Source organism: Antechinus flavipes, chromosome 2 (assembly GCF_016432865.1).
Source record: "Antechinus flavipes isolate AdamAnt ecotype Samford, QLD, Australia chromosome 2, AdamAnt_v2, whole genome shotgun sequence".
NCBI classification, from domain to species: Eukaryota; Metazoa; Chordata; class Mammalia; order Dasyuromorphia; family Dasyuridae; genus Antechinus; species Antechinus flavipes.
The window spans coordinates 436290953-436308463 of record NC_067399.1 but is presented as its reverse complement, the minus strand read 5'-3'; the positions used below and the strand labels follow the sequence as shown (position 1 = coordinate 436308463).

The window sequence follows — 17511 nt, the reverse complement described above, 5'->3', positions numbered from 1 at the left end:
AACCTGCTCTCTGGCAACTTGGTTCTACTTCCAGTCAGATCACTTTGATCAGGTCAGTTAGCCTGAGCCAAGCACTGAGCTTCATTTTCTCAAAGAACTAAGCTCCAACATACTGAGGAATGAATGGGCCTCTTCCTGTCTGCTGCTCTGTCCTGCCACTGATGCTTGGCTTTTCCTACCTTCCCCTTTTTATTCAGCGGCCTCTGAGAATATTTTGAGATCTTATAGAGCCCCAGATCAAAGGGATCCTGGACAGCCCCGCTGTTCTCTCTCCGCTTTAGCCCCATTACTGGTCTGAACCTTTCAAAGCTAGGACCAACTCCTTGGGCTGCGCTGGGGGGCGGGGAAGGAGAGAAAGGGAAGGGGACAGGAAAAGTCTGAGAAATAGAACTGCAAGAACCCGGATGGTGGAGCTCAGGGGAAGGGTGACAACTGAGGGGAACCCCAGTTCCAGCCCTTCCCCCTCCCCTTAGCCTAGGGAGCTATTCTCCACCAAGATCAAGTGACCGCTGTACTCAGACCATTTCCTAGGAGCTGATGGCAAGACCCCATTTAAATAAAACCTTTATTTAGTTTGCCAAGGCTGCTAGGGGAATAGGTCCCCGGTACCCCAGTACCTGGAATGGGCAAGATTACATTGTAAGTACGTGGGGAAAGCAGGTGAGGGCTGAGCCGGGAAAGGCTTTCCTACAGTGGGCGTCGGGCCCAGCCTGCTGGGGGAGGCGGCCTTTCCAGCAGGAAAAGACGGGAGATGCTCTAGACCCAGGGAAGCCTGACCCGAGAGGATGGGGGGAGGGCACAATACACCGGGAGGACGGAGAGCCAGTCTGGGGAGAGTGCAGAGCAGAGTTCGGGGAAGGAAGTAATAGGAGAGAATCGGGCTGGGTAGGGTGTTGCCGGATTGTGAGGGATCGGCACGGCCAGGCCCCTCCCAACGCCACTAGATGCTAGGTATTAGAAAGACACCGCCGGTCCCCCTCGACTCCCGCTCGCGTTCTGCGCGCTGGCCCTATTCCACGCATCTCGCCTTCTCTCCCCCTCCCTCCCCCCCAATTTTTAGTGTTCTTCGCGGCCGCCAGGCGGCGCCCAGAATTCTGTTGGTCGCCTAGCCTGACTTGGGGCGGACTGGGAGGGGCGGCGGCGGCTCTTTAGCCGGCGGCTGCGGAGGCAGGAGCTGCAGTGAGTCCCAGGCTTCTGCCGTGTGTGCCCCGCCTGGCGCCCCGCCCGTCGGAGCTGTGGGCACATCGTCCCTAGCAGGAGTCTCCTTAGCCCTGGCGACCTGCGCGCCACCTGCGCGGCGAGGCTCGTTCCCACTTGAGCCGACTGTGCCCAGGAAGGTGTAAGTGGGCATGGCTGTGCCCGCCGGCAGGAGCAGGGGCAACCGGCGCGCCTAGCGCGGGTAAGTAGCAACCACTGGAAGATGCGGCAAGAGCAGGACGAGGCGGGGCCGTATTTTGGGGACGCGCGGCCGTGTGTGCGTGTGTGTATTGTATGTTTGCGCTCCTGTGTGTCCGCCCCGGGGACGTCCGGGAGCTGAGCGCACCTGGTCCCTGAAACCCCATCGCGCACTCCCACCCGCAGGGCTTCCCGCCGAAGCTGAGCCGGGAGCCCGGAGTAAGATGATCCCTGGCACATCCCCGACATCTCCGTGGGGTTGTGGATCTGTGTGTCTCCAAGTCCGCGCGAATCCACTTGCCTGGATCTGCCTGCACCTTTGCATCTTCGTGTGTGTGTGTGTGTGTGTGTGTGTGTGTGTGTGTGTGTGAGAGAGAGAGAGAGAGAGAGAGAGAGAGAGAGAGAGAGAGAGAGAGAGAGCGTCCCTGTCTGTACGGGTTTCTGGCCCTCCGTGGGTCGGCGTGTACCTGCGTGTTGCTTCATGTCCGTAGGATTTCTGTATAGATCTCTGTGTTTCCCTAGTTTGTGGCTCAGTGTCCGTAAGGTGTCTTTTCATCTCTGTGTATGTGTCTGTGTGCCCGTGTGTTTTCTGGATGTGTGTGTGTGTGTCTCCAGAGTGCTTCTTCTGTTATTCCATTTCCTGGAAAGATACACGGCTCTCTCTGACTGGGAAAGGTGAAGATGTCCTAAAGAACCTTTAAACATCCCAGGAATACTGCCGTTTATGACTAGAGGTGCGCTCGCTGGTGGGGTGTAAGGGTGTTATGCTTACATGTGTGTCTTTAAATAAGCAAATACTTAAAGGTCAGGCTGTTTCATTCAGCTGGCATGGAAGTGAAAAAGTGGACTAGACTTGGAATTAGGAGGACTGGGTCCTGGCCCTGCCACTAAGTAACTGTGTGACCTTGGATAGCTCCCTCTCCTAGCTTCAGTTTTTCTCCTTTGGAAAATGTTTCTTTCACCTCATGCTCTCCAACGTCACTTTCATCTTTTATGAGTGAATTTTGAAGACATAGTCTGTTTGGGAGAGTTGAGATTCTGAAAGACCCCCCCCCCAGCTCACCTCTCACCTTGAAAGGGTAGAAGAAAAAGAGGGCCCAGTAGGATAGGCAGAAGAAGCAGGGCACGACTTTTGCTGTCCAAGTGGGTGCTTTTCCAGTCAGAGCAGGTGCAGGAGGAAGTTGGAAGTGGGTAGAGCAGGGGGAGGTCCTATAACACTAATAACTGGCTGTGGACAATTCACACTTTGGGATCTGGTCTTTTTGGGTCGATCTTTGTGGGTTGGATTTTTACAAAGCCATTTTTCCACTTCCGTGGTCCTAAGATTCCAGAGGGGACTTGACAATCTAGTTATGGCTGTTGTTGCCTTTCAGGTTTATTTAGATGTTGCTAGACTGAAGAGAACATCTGAGCCAAGAGAAATCTTAAGGCTGGTATAAACCAGCACCCTCATTTTCCTGATAAGGAAACTGAGGCCCAGAGAGTTAAGTGCTCAAGGTCATGAATGGCAAATGGAAATTTAAACTCAGATCTTTTGACATACATTGCCCTTGCCAGTGCTCACATTTTCATAAAGTAATCCCGAGGCTCCAGTGCTACTGATATCCCAGAGGGAAACTGACCAGCTAAGTGTGAGGTTACCTTTCATTGCAAGTATGGAATTCTAGGATATCAGAGCTCAGAGGGATTTCAAAGGTAACATAATTCAGCCTCTTTTATCAGTCATTTTATCAGTAAAGAAATTGAGACCCTCTGGCTTCTTCAAGGTCACACAACTAGCTAGTGATAGGAAAATATCTGATCTGTCTCGGATTCCCCCCATCTCTCACTTTCTCAAAGAGAGAAGAGATCTTCAATATAATTGTGATCCTCCAACTTTCCATCTATAAAGCAAGACAGATGTCACAGAGACCCAGCCATGCTGGGGAGTTGGGGAACTAGGGAGGTGAAGGAGTTGATCCTTCTCTCTGTGTGTGTGAGCAGCAGCTGCATCACAGCACCTGTGCACGCTCCATCTTTGCCAGAGACAGCTCTGCTCTCAGCAGGAAGATTCTGCCTAAAACCCCATCCAAGAGGGGACAGATAAATAATTCACCCTCTGACATTTGTCTTCAGCTGAAGTGGGAATTTCCAGTGTCAATTCCTGGATTTATTTTGAAATAAACTTGATTCACACAAACATAGGGCTTGTTGAGAAACTCAAAACAGAAAGGTATTTTCTTGTTAAAGTTTACCAAAAATAACTCTCCTCTCCAGCACCCCCTACTTTTAAAAAATACTTTTTTAAAGCTTGTAATAATAATAAACACTTTTACATAGTGCCACGAGCTTTCCTTATGGTAGGTTTGCTGTGAGCCTTGTATCTAAGTCTCATTATTAGAAGAGACAGCTTGGTGTAGTGATTGATTTTAGAAGACAGATCTTGGCTGTGTGACCTTTGACAATTAACTTTTCTCTCTAAGCTTGGTAAGACTAAAAGTTGCAGAGCTGATATTGGTTTTCTCTGGTGGAAGGAGTTTTGCTATACCAACAAAATCACAAGTCTGGTATTTTAAAAAATCTGAAAAATACTAGTATTGCGGAATATTGTGTTGCATGGTCATCTTTCAGTCATATTCAACTTTTTGTGATCCCATTTGGGTTTTTCTTGGCAGAGATACTGGAGTTTATCATCTTTTCCAGCTCATTTTACAGATGAGGATACTGAGGCAAACAGGGGTTAGTGGCTTGCTCACGATCACACAGCTAATAAGTATCTGAAGCCAGATCACTACCTAAATGCACTATAGAATATTATATATAATAGATCCTAAATAGATAGTTTAAAGGTGAAGGGGCTTTTAAAGGTCATAGAATTCAATTCCTTCATTTTACAGTTGAGGGAATGGAAGTAAAAAGAGTTTAAATGATTTGCCCAAGCTCACACAGCCAGCAGATTTCAGAGGTGGGACCTGAACCCAGATCATTTGTCTCCAGATCTAGCTTTTTCTACTACTCCATATTCTAGAGTACCTTTAAGACAAAGCTGCTAAGAAGCCACATCCTTCTAGAGAGCTGAGATGGTCATTTATCAGGTTGCCCAACTATACTGCCCAATGATTGAGAAATGGATTCAGTGAAATGCCTAGCCCATGATGAAAATGTATGTATGTATGTTTCTATGTGACCTTGGGCAAATAATTTCATTGTGTAAAATTTCTTATGTGTAAAATGAGGTAGGACTCATCCTCTAAATCTATACTTTGATACTTCCTTGAGAAGACTAAAAGTTTCCATGAATAGGTCTGACTGTTTCTATCATTATTGGGTCACTTGTAGTGTATACCATCAGTCAGTGGCTATGGAGATCAGAGTATACTTCTTAGTAGTAATCATAGCTGGCTTCTATAGTCAGTTTCAGCTATTGATAGTCAAGTTTTGGTTACTCTGGCTATGAGATATGTTCCAAGAGAGGCCCAGAAAAAGGTGCTTCCAAGGGACCAGATTAATAACCCACTGGCATAGAAGAAAACAGGAACAAGAAGAATGTTTTGTCCTTGAACTTAGCTAGTCTTAGTTAGTCTAAGCCAGCCACTTATATTAGACAAGTACAGGGTTTTCACCCTCAGGGAGGGAATTCTTTCACTATGAAAATGTGTGGATATCTTTTTCTGCTAAGAATCATGGTTTTAGAGCTGGAAAGGTGTCTTAGACATCATCTAGTCCGATACCTCCCATTTTTACAGATGAAGAAACTGAGGCCCAAAGAGTTTATCCAAGATCAAACAGGTAATAATAAATGTGAGAGCTGGGTCCTCTGACTCTAAATCCAGCTTTAAAAGTTCAAAGTGACTTTTCTGCTTCCTGAGGTTGCAAATAAGAAAGTTGGAAATTAAACACGCTTTCTCCACAGACCACTTACTCTCATTTCTCTGTAAACTCAGAGGTCCATCTTTAGAGAAGAAGGTTCTTAGGTATGAGGAAAAAGAACATGTAAATGGATAAGTAAACAAAAGATACATCCAAAATAATAGATAAGATTCTAGACCTGGGATATCATTGGTTTAGCAAACTCTTAGGCAGGTATAGTGATCTCTAAGGTCCCTTCCAGCTCTAAATCTATGAGTTGCTTGGGAGCTATTCCATGATAACCCTGTATCTATTTTTTACAGAGATTTAGCTTTGCTTAGTCCATTCCTCTGCATGCTGGGTATCCATACATCCCCAGTTAATGAATTGATGTTGACCTTGGTCAGTTTTCTGAGTCTGCTTCTTAAACAAGAGTTTCTCCAGCATTGGATCACAGGGGACATGCTGATCCAGAGTCTTTATATTTAGGCATATTCTGACCAGCAACAAAGATCCCAATGACAGACAGATTTAATTATCCCCATATCAGTCTGTTGCAGAAGTAAATGACCTTGCTGTCTGATGGAGAGAATAACAGGCATCTTCTTTTTATGAAAGGAGGGTTTGGGCTGAACTTTGGCTGGACCTGTAGGTTTGCTTTAGTGGAAGTAACTGGGATTGGAAGGATTAGGAGAGCATCTGTAATGTTTAAAGTCTATTCTTCCCACCCCAGTTTCCAAGTTAGTGCTTTTGAATGCATTGAAAATTTAAAAAAAAATACTTTCAGAGTGAGAGAGTAAAAATTGCCTTTGAGGTCATCTGGTCCAATTGCCTATGCAAGAATTCCCTCCATATATGATCATCTAGCCTATGTTTGAAGACCTTAAGTAATGAGGCTCACTACTTCCTGATATGACCATTTCCATTTTTGCATAGTTCTGATTGTTAGAAAATTTTTCCTTATGTCAAGCCAAAATCTTTCTCACAGTCTCACCCCACTTTCCCTCTACAGGGCCAAGCAGAATCAGTCTATTCTTTCTTCCTTAATGACAACCCTTCAGACAATCCTTCAGATACTTGTAGGTGTATCTTATGTCCACTCAAATCTCCTCTTTACACACACATACACACACACACCCCTCCAGTTCCTTCAAATAGTTGTATGACATAGTTCTTCTTTAATTGTCCTTCTCTGAAAGAACTTCAGCTTTTTTATATCATTTTGAAAATTTGGCTCACAGAACTGCATAAGATATATCGAATGTGCTCTGACTAGAAGAAGGACAAAGGGGACTATTACTTTTTTCACTCTGCATATTGTTCTATTAATGTAGAACAAAGAAGTCATCTTAGCTTTTTTAGGTGGTTGTAATGTAATCCTTACTCATATTGAGCTTGTGATCCATTAAAACCTTGGGCTTTTTTAATTCAAACTTACCTAGCTATGCTTTTTCCATTTCATATTGGTAATGGTTGCTTTAAAGTTAAATTTATTTTCATTTATTTAATGATTTTTTGAGTCCAAGTATAAATCTTTGCATTTACTCTAGGTTTTTTATTTTTCTTTATGTTGCTGTTCAATCATGTCCAACTCTTTGTGGCCCTGTTTGAGATCTTATGGTCAAATATATTAGAGTGGTTTTCTTCTCCAGCTCATTTTACAGATGAGGAAACTGGATTAAGTGACTTGTTCAGGCTCACACAGCTATAAGTGTCTGAAGCCAGGAAGATGAGTCTCCCTGACTTTTGGACCAACACGCTATCCACTGTGCCATCCTAGTTTTAAAGTTTCCTTAAGTGCTCATAAAACATTTTCAAATTGCTTCATTTCTTTTAAGTAGAGATAAGAAATATAGGGTCATGGAAAAAATCATTACATTTGGAGACATAGAGAAGATAGCTTCAAGTCTTGGCTCTGACACTTATGAAGTTTATGACTGTGGGCAAATCATTTAATTTGCTTGAATATCTATTGTCTCATACTTTCCTTAGGATAATCATACTTATACTCTCCATGAGGAGTTATGAGGAAAATGTTTATGGAAGTATTTATTAAGCTTACTATGAACTACAATGTAGAAATACAAAGACAAAAGAGACATAATTCTGGTTCTCAAGGAATTTATATTCCATTCAGGGACATAATATATAAATGCAAAGTAAAATATAAAATAAAGCTGGGGGAAATGATACTACCTGGTGGTATCAAGTCATGCCTTACTTATGGAGGATATAGTACCAGAGCTTAGTATAATATCTTATAAAATAGTTACTATTCTTATTTTTCAATCAATATATGTTTTATAAATGTAAAATATTTTAATAGTATTATAAATGATAATTTCTCTGCTCAAAATTTTCTAATGTTCCCAAATTGCCTCCTGATGAAGGTTCAGACTTTTTAGTCTAGTACTCAAATTCTAGTCAAACTGAATTACAAAATAATTCTAGTCAAACTAAATTGATTTCCAACCCTCTTATTTGCAACCTCAGGAAGCAGAAAAAGTCACTTTGAACTTTTAAACCTGGATTTAGAGTCAGAGGACTCAGCTCTCACATTTATTATTACCTATTTGATCTTGGGTAAACTCTTTGGGCCTCAGTTTCTTCATCTGTAAAAATGGGAGGTATTGGACTAGATGATATCTAAGACACATTTCCAGCTCTTAAACCATGATTCTTAGCAGAAAAAGTAATTACTTATTTTCCATATATGCGCCTTTTAATTTCCTGTCTCTGCTTTTGTTCACACTCTTCCCTGTGCCCACAATCCCCTGCCCTCACCTCCTCTTGTTAAATCAACAATTATTCTCCCTCATCTTCATCACTGATTTCTTTACAATCTAAATAAGCTCAACATTTTGCCCCTAGTCTAAGCCTTTCCTAATCTAGGGAGGCTTGGGCCATTCTTGGAGAACCATAGGACTTTATGCAGAATCTCAGTGTTGGACATCAAAAGTCACCTGGTCCAATTCATACATGAATGAAAATCTTTTCTCCAGCACTATAAATGATGCAAAACCTTCTCTGGAAGACCCTGAGCAATAAGAAACTAACTTTCTATTTAGATAATTTCTCCCATTTTTAAACATTAAATTACTTGAAAATTATCTTTCTTATATCAAGCCTGTTTGCTTCTTTACAACATCTACCCAGTTCAATTCATCTCAAACATTTATTAAACACCAACTATATACCAAGAAACTCTTTAGAACAAATACTTATTTGCATCTATGAAAGAGGTTTCTTCACTAAACAGTTGGAAGACAACTTCTTAAGCATTTTCTTTGCATCCTCCCTCCCCCCCCAAAAAAAAAAGTTTCTGCTTTCAAGGATCTCACAGATCAAGGATTGATCACATCAAGGGAAAGATGAAAATGTCTATGCAAACAAATGATACAAACAACTATGTACAAACAAATTATATTCAGGATAAATTAGAGATAATAACAGATGGAAGATAGTATTTTACCTGGGACTTGAAGTTAAGGAAGCCAGGTTTAGGGATGAGGAGGAAGAACATTTCAGGCATGAAAGAAGTCAATGAAAATGCACAGAGTAGGAAGGCAAAGTATCTTATTCTAACGAAAGCAAGGAAGTCAGTGTTATTGAATCCAAAAATGTGAGGAAATATAAGATGTAAGAAAATGGGAAAGGTGGGGTTTGGGAGAAGAGGCACAGATTATGAAGATCTTTGAATGTCAAAAATAAGGTTTTATGTTTGATTGTGGAGGAAATAGAGAGCCACTGGAGCTGGTTGAGTAGGGGTATGTGACATGGACAAACCTACATTTTAGAAAAATTACTTTGACAACTGAGTAGAAAATAGAATGGAATGGTAGGTGACTTGTGCAGAGAGATCAACTAACAGATGTGAAGTGATGAACAACTGCATCAACATTGGCAATGTTGGAGGAGAGAAGAGAGTGTATCCAAGCTATCTTAAAAAGGTGGAACTGACAGCCCTTAGCAACAGTTTGGATGTGGTGAGAGAGCATGAGGAGTGGATGAGAGAGCCTAGGGGACTGGAAAGATAGTAGAACCCTCAATGGTACAAGGTAAATTAGGAAGAGATGAGAGTTTTTGAGGGAGAAAATAAGTTCCTTTTTGAACATGTTGAGTTTTAGGTGCCTACAGGACATCTAGTTTAAGATGTTCATTAGTTGGAGACACAGTACTGGAGATCAACACGAAAGTTAGAGCTGGATAAATAGATCTGAGTACTATTAGTATAGAGATGGTAATTGAATCCCTGGTTTCTGAAGAGATCAAATAAAATAATATGGAAGGAGAAGACAACTTAAGACAGAACCTTTGAAGACATCCATAAATAGTGGACATGATTGGGATAAGGATCTAGCCAAAATGACTGAAAAAGAATGGTTAGATAAGTAGGAGAGGAACCAAGATAGGATAATGTCAAATAAAAGAGTATTAAGGAGAAAAAGGTGATTAATAGTGTGAAAAACTGTAGAGAGGGAAAAAGGGATGATTTTTTTTAAAAAGGCCATTATATTTGAAATTTAAGAGATTGTTAGAAACTTTTGAGAGGACAGTTTCAGATGAGTGGCAAGGTCAGATACTGGATTGTAGAGAGTTAAGAAAGGAAATCAAGACATTAGCTGTAGATGGCCTTCTTAAGGAATTTAACCACTAAAGGGTAGAAAGATGCTATCAGGATCAAATGAGGGTTTTAAAGAATGGGGAAACACAAGCAATGTTGACAAAGTAAAGAAGCAGACAATAGGAGGAAGAGGTGGAAGGTAAATGAGAGAGTGGGAATGCTAGAAGGGGCATGCTGCTAGAGGAGACAAGATAGAATGGGATTGCCAGAAATTTCTATAACATATACCTGATCCAAAAAAATGTTCCAGGGGCTATGCTAGTTCTCTTGGATATTTAGACAAAAATTAAACAAGGAGCTTACATTCTGTTGAGGGAAATGGCATGTACATAGAAAATTGAATTATATTAAAATTGAATTATACATATATACATATATGTGTGTGTATATATGTATATGTATCATAATTTTTGGGAAGAAAGGCTAGGACAATTATGATGAGTAGTTTGCTAGCAGTGAATCCAAGATTCCAGGAGGAACAATGGAAGGGTAGAATAGGGATACAAGAAAAATGAGGATGACATGCGGGGATAGAAGGAATTTTCAGCCTGGGCAGCTAGTGACTCAGAATCACAAGGATTCTAAGTAGAGATCACACTTATATTTCATCATATTAGATTTGCCCGCTCATTCTAGCCTGTCAGGATATTCTTAGACAATGATTCTCTCATCTCTTGTGTTAGATAGCCTCTGCGGCTCTGTGTCATCTGAAATTTTGATGAATATGTTATCTCAGCCTTGATCTAAGACAGTGATAAAAAAATAGAAACTACTGAACAGAATATGATCAGGGACAAAACTCTGGGGTGATCCACTTGAATACTCTCTCTAGGATGGCATCAATCCACTCATTACTACTGAGTATGGTCATTCATTAAGTCTGAAACCTTATCATCTGGTAAATTTCTCTTTAAAACAATAACAACAATTTTTTAATAATGTCATTTTTCTCTAGTATACCTTTATATAATTCCTCCCAGAAAGTCATCCCATATAACAAATAGTATTGCTAAAGGATGGAGGAAGAGAGGGGGGAAGGGAAAGGGAGGAAGAATCAGTACAAGTGAACAATACGTCAAAAAAAGTCTGAAAATATGTATAATTACAACACTTGTGAATCTCCCCCGTCTGTCAGATAATAAGGTGGTAGGGCTTCCTATCTTCTTTCAATCAATGTGGTTCTTTAATTTTTTTGTAATATTCCCTTTTGACTCTTTTTTGTGATTTTTCTTTCCACTCATACCATTGTAGTTGTGTATATATATCTTATTGCCTCTACTTCACTCTGCAGTAGTTCTTATATAGATCACTCCATGTTTATTTGTTTTTATTACATTCTTCATTTTTTTAACAACATAATCATGTTCCACTCTATTCATGTATCACAATTTGTTTAGTTATTCCCCAATTTATGGGCAACTCCTTTGTTTCCAGTTCTTTGCTGTCACAAAAAAAGTCCAGCTATGTTTTGGTATATAGTAGAATGTTCTTTTTATCAATGGTCTCCTTATGGTTATGAACTTAGTAAAGAAATCTCTGGGTCAAAAGATATGAATAGTTTTATACATTTTAGTTATTTTATTTGACCAATTCTAAGTTGCTTTCCACAATGATTGTACTAATTCACAGCTTCACCAACAATACACTAGGGTGTCAAACTTTCCAAAATCCTTCCAACATTGTTTATTCCTATTTGTGGGTATAAAGTGTTGTTTTTACTTACATTCTCTTATTATTAGTAATTTGGAGCATTCATTCATGTGTTTGTTAGTAGGGTGCAATTCTTTTTTTTGAGAATTTTGTTGATATTATTTCACTGCTTATCTATTAGAGAATGTTTGTCATATATCTATTATTTTTATATGTGTAAATGTATACACATATGTTCATGTATGTACACATGTACATATATATGTATGTGTATACACACACACACGATATTAAACCTTTATCAAAGAAATTTGTTATAAAATTTCCCCTACTCCAATCTATTGTTTGTCTTTTCATCTTAGGGGCATTAGTTTTGCTTATACACGGTTTTCAGTTTCATCTAACTTTCTTTCTTCAATCTATTTTCCATATAGCTGTCAAATTGACATTGCTAATGCAATGTCTAAACTTTTAACTGCTAGTTCCATCTTTCCCAAACTACCTTGCTTTTAATTACTTTGTATTTTTTATATTTATCCTATCTATCTATCTATCTATCTATCTATCTATCTATCTATATACATATGTATATTTTTCCCTCTCCCCCTCTATTAGAATACTAGTTCCTTGCAAGTAGTGATTGCTTCAATCATTATACTTGGATCTCCAGCTCTTTAACACAAGTGCCTTGCACATAGTATGTACTTAATAAATATTTGTTGATTGATTAATGATGGCTTCCAGGATGAAACACAGACTTCTAATTTTGACTTTGGGGAACCCTTTATAATCTGGCTCTAACCTCTCTTTTCAGGTTGCTAGCCCATCACATTTCAGATTCCAGACTCACTGTCCTATTGGCTGTTTTCTGGTTTACAGGCTGTCCACCATTTCTAGAAGCCTCCTGCTTCTACCTCTTAGAGCCCCTGGTTTCCTTCAAGGTCCAGTTCAAGTACCTTCTCCTACAAGAGTCCTCTTCTAACCCTTTGGAAGCTCCTGCTTTCTGACCTTAAAATTACATTGTATTAACTTTGCATGTATTTTTGTCTGCTTATCTGACTAAAGTTGTTTCCCTTTAATGGAGTATCAGAATTTCAAATGTTGGTTTTGTTTTTGTATCTCTAGTGCCTGACAAAGAGTAGTTGCTTAATAAATGCTCTTCCATATTCAAGCAATGTAGCCAGTTGTAGGGAAACCCTGCCTCTACCCCTGAGCATAATTTTGGTGCTATGAAAGATTCTAGACCAGTAGTCCTCAAGGTATGGTCTCGAGAATTCTGGGGATCTCTGAAACCCTTTTAGAGGGTCTACAAATTCAAAAATAGTTTTTATTTCCAATATGGTAAATGTCTATAAATATAATCCTGATAAACAAAAATGCTTTGGAGGGATCCTCAATAATTTTTAAGAGGATAAAGATACCGAAAACAAAAGTTTGAGAACCACTGTCCTAGACCCTAGAGCCTGGAGCCCTCTGAGACAACTCCTTTATTTGATAAATGTGCAAGCTGAGGAAGTCTGGAGAAATGAGTGGAGTTTTCAAGGTCACACAGGCCCACATATTTGGGTTATAGAAGGGCCTTGGAGGTGATCCAGTGCAACTTGCTTATTTTGCAGACATGCTAAAGCTAGAATGGACTAGAGAGGAACTCTGACCCAAGTGCTTGATCTGTCAATTTAGCCCTTTTGTCTCCTGTGCCTTAGAGAGAGTGGTGGGAGAGGGAAGAGAGATCGCAGCAATATAAGTAGTGAGACCCTTAACAGGAGAGGAATCCAATGGAGTTTCCATAGGTATATTACTAGGTGGCATAGAGAGTCACGAAGACGCACTTTCCTGCATTCAAATCTAGCCTCAGACACTTATAGCTGTGTGATCCTGGGCCAGTCACTTAACCTGGTTTGCCTCAGTTTCCTCATCTGTAAAATGAGCTGGAGAAAGAAACGGCAAGTCATTCCAGCATCTCTGCTAAGAAAATCCCACATGGGGTCACAAAGAGTAGGGCACAAATGAAAAATGACTGAACATCGACAACAAAGGAGAATGAAGTTTGGATTTAATTCAGATCCTTGGTTTCATAGAAAAGCTTTTCTCCAAGTTCATTTGCAAAGCTGTAAGCCCTCAAGTGTGTATGTAGAGGCCCTGTCATGTTGTCTTCATCGCTCTGCTTGCCTTTAGCTTGGGACTGACACGGAGACCCAGGAAAGATTTGTTAAATAAGTGAGTGAGCAACAAAAGGGTTACCCAAATGGATTCTGTTACTCATTAAGTACCAAAGCAATTGAGATTCATGAAGCATCTTAAACAGTGCAGAACAATTCTGATCAGGTTCCCACCTCCTGGCGAGGAAGCCGTGTGTTCATGGGGGGTTGGGAGGGGGGCTGCACAGTCAGCACGTGTGTTTACAGCACTGTGACCCATTTAAAAGGCTCTACCTGCAAGGTTCCAGAGATGTTGCTTTAGCTACAAAAGAGATTATTGGCTCGGTCTCGGTGTCTCTCAACCTTTCTCATTTCCTGATTAACCATTATGGGTAACTCATACATGATGATGTTTCCAGGGGGCTCCGAGGCTGCCTCATTATTTGATTGGTGCCTAATGAGATTTTCCTGCCCTAATAATTTCTTTTTGCAGAACGGTTGCAAGATTGAGATTTAAGCTTCTTTCTTCATCTTGAAAAAGTCACCTGGCAGGCAGAGCTCTTTATCCTCATTTTCAGCAGATCTGCCTTAGTTGTCAGCTTACAATTAGCAAGGAGCATAGATCTAGATCTCTGAGGCCATTTTATTCCAATCCCTTTATTTTACAAATGAGGAAACTGAGGCTCAAAGAAATGAAATGACTTGTCCAGGGTGACACAAGTATTAAATGGCAGAGGTGGTATTTGAACCTGGATCCTCTGACCCTAGAACCTATACTCTTTCCATTGTACTCCAAAGTCTACCCAAATAAGCAAGTTGTTTTAATCATTGTTTCTTCACTCATCAAATGGGGCAATGATAACCACTTTATCTACCTCTAGCAGTGCATCCCGTGCACAATAAATCTGTCTTTCTTTCTCTCTCTGTTCAGAACTGAAGGTAAATCACAGTAACCAGGATTCCCCATCTACTTGCTCTATTTTTTTTGTTAATTCAACTTCCTGATTATCAAAATCCAGTTAATTCTAAATTCTCCTTCGGTCCCTTGCGTTTTAAATGAATGAGGCTTTAGCTAAGTACAAAACGTCAGTCATACTTAGGAAGGAGGTAGAATTAAAGCTACCACAAGCCTTTGAAAGTTACAAAACGTGCCACCATCACCTTCCTTTAAAAAAAAGAGATTGCACAATGTCTCTCCTGTCACTTCTGGAGTTTTAAAGAGCAGCTTTTCTTCTGGAACTCAGACCTGATCAGAGACAAGTCTCAATCTTCTTTTCAAGCAAGCCAAGTCTTTCCAAGGCATGCCTTTGGGGATTATGGTAAAATGGGCTCTTCACTTTCTCCAAGATGTATATTTGTGCTATATCACATCCAAGTTGTAGCCAGTTATCTGCTTTCAAACAAAACTCTCTGGAAACTCAGATTTGAACAAGGTGGAAAGTTGATTCATTTTACAGATGCTGACTGAGTAGGCACTTTTACACACTGTCCAATTTATCTTCCTACTATTTAGATCCAATCATCTTTTCTACCTAAAATTCTTCAGTATTGCTTACCAAATAAAATTGAAACTTCTTTTCCTGACAGTCAAGGCCCTCCCATAATCTGGCAGTAGTCTACTGTTCTGGTCTTATTTCATTGGAATTCCTTCTATGGACTTTGCATTATTGTTTATCTAGTCCAGGGATCCTCAAACTTTTAAATAAGGGGCCAGTTCACTGTCTCTCAGACTGTTGGAGGGCCGCACTACAGTAAAAACAAAAACTTTGTTTTGTGGGCCTTTAAATAAAGAAACTTCATAGCCCTGGGTGAGGGGGATAATCGTCCTCAGCTGCCACATCTGGCCTGCGCCATAGTTTGAGGACCCCTGTCACTTAACCTGGTTTGCCTGACTCTATGAGGACAGGAATCAGATTTTGCTAAATAGTACTTAAGAGCACACAAGAAATATTTACTGGCTTGGGAAGTCATTACTGATCTGAGGAACCCCAGTCTCTACCTCCTCCCACCAAGCAGAGGAGTGATAAAATCTTAGATTTCCAACATTTGTGCCCAACCATAGGGTCTTTCTCTCCTAAAATTCCAGCTAGCCAATGGTGTTCCTTATTAGTCTTATTCACTTGGTCTCATTCTATGTTCTGTTGAATTTGTGTATGTGTGTAATTCTCCTACTAGAGCATGAGTTCCACTAGAACAGGAATGTGCCTTGTTCTTCTCAATATTCTTTCTCAAGCACCTATACACATACTTGATTTTGGATATATGTTTGTGTGATTATCAAAGTAATAAAATGATGAAACTAAATGCTATATGACTATGTTAAATTTTGATCTTTCACAGAGATAGGAGAAAAGATACTTCTTTTCTTTCTTCAGAAGTAGTGATATGTGAGTAAAAAACATCACATATGATGTTTGAATCTGGTGATGTTTTGGTTATTTTCCTTAAGTTGCTATTTTTTTCTTCCTATTTTATTCTTTGTTATAAGGAATAGTCCTCTGGGTAAGGGGAAAGATATATTTGAAAGTAGAATTGATGTGTCAATAAGAAGTAATTTTTTTTAAATTAAAAATAAACACATAAGTGATATTAGGTGTTGTGTGATAAATGATTGGGTATTATGTAAGCAGAATTAGAACATTCTGTACTATTGAATGCAGAGATTTAGGAATCTCTCTCCATTTTTCTGCATCATAAAAACAGTAGAAATGCCAAGATAATTGAGTAATGCTGATATAGGAATGTCTAGGAAGCAATAGCAAGAGCTAAGAATATGGCTAATACTTTTCTGGCTCTTTTCAGAGGGAATGTAAGGAATGGCTATTAGTGAATAAGTTTGAGAAGAATGTGATGACCTTAGAAGAAATCAGGTTTAGAGTAAATCAAATCAAAAGAAATGTGGGTTGAAAAGTTGGAGGCTGGGGGTAGGTTAATAGACAATAGAATTTGAGTATTGAAGGACACTCTTAAGTGGACTGGGCAATGGGTGAATTGGTTTGGAGAGGATCATGGATGATTAAAATAGGGATGAGGGCTTGGGGAACATAGTACAGGCTTTCTTTCACACGAAAGGTATGAGATTGGATGAGATGAGATTACAGTGACATGCACCTTCAGCAGAATTCAATAGATAGAATAGGTTTCCAGCCTAGAGGTTGATGAACTCCTGGGGATGGCAGAGCTGGAAAGTCATGATGAAGGGTCCATGAATTTGTATGTATACCAAGTATTGTCATTTTTTTTCATTTCTATTTAACTCTAACTATATATGCAGTATGACTCAGTATAATAAATAGGCAAACATACCTTTTGTTAACAGTCTTGCATATATGTTACTATTTTCAAATTACATAATTTTATTGTTATTAATAAAATACAAATTTACTTAAAGCAAAAAGAAAAAGAGATGGCCCAGATCTACCTTCTATTCCCTTGACTGTCTTTGTGACCTAGGGAACTGGGAAGAAACAGGGTGAGGACAGCCACACATGTTCCCTGCTGTCAGAATTATCTCTGTAGTGCAAAGCCTTCACCCATCAGGCCCCTGCTCAAAAATCTGTCATAACTTCTGACATTTACAGGATGAAATCCAAACTCTGCAATCTGGCATTCAAGGCCCTCTCTGCTTTGGTCTCAAATTATCTTGACAGTGTCATTGCCTCTTGTTATTTCTCCTCTAACTAATCTGAATTACCCAATAAATATTTCCTGGATAGAGGGTTATAGAAACTAGAACTTAAATGGGTCTTTGAATCATCTAGTCTATTTATAGATGAGGAAAGTACATCTTGGCCCAGTTTATACAAATAGCAAATAGCAAGTCTGGGATTGGAACCTGGATCCCCAATCTTTAAATGCAAGGCTCATCCCACTTCC

The 17511-nt window shown here is 40.0% G+C and overlaps 1 protein-coding gene across 3 annotated transcripts in view; it reads left to right on the top strand.

Moving 5' to 3' along the window:
* The first annotated feature begins 1188 nt into the window (after positions 1-1188).
* Positions 1189-17511, top strand: part of RASGEF1C (RasGEF domain family member 1C) — a 186941-nt gene continuing 170618 nt past the window's right edge. For all 3 annotated transcript variants that reach the window (XM_051979083.1, XM_051979081.1, XM_051979080.1), the window contains exon 1: positions 1189-1399. The gene's annotated coding sequence lies outside the window, so the exon portion shown is untranslated. The remainder of the gene's footprint in view (positions 1400-17511) is intronic.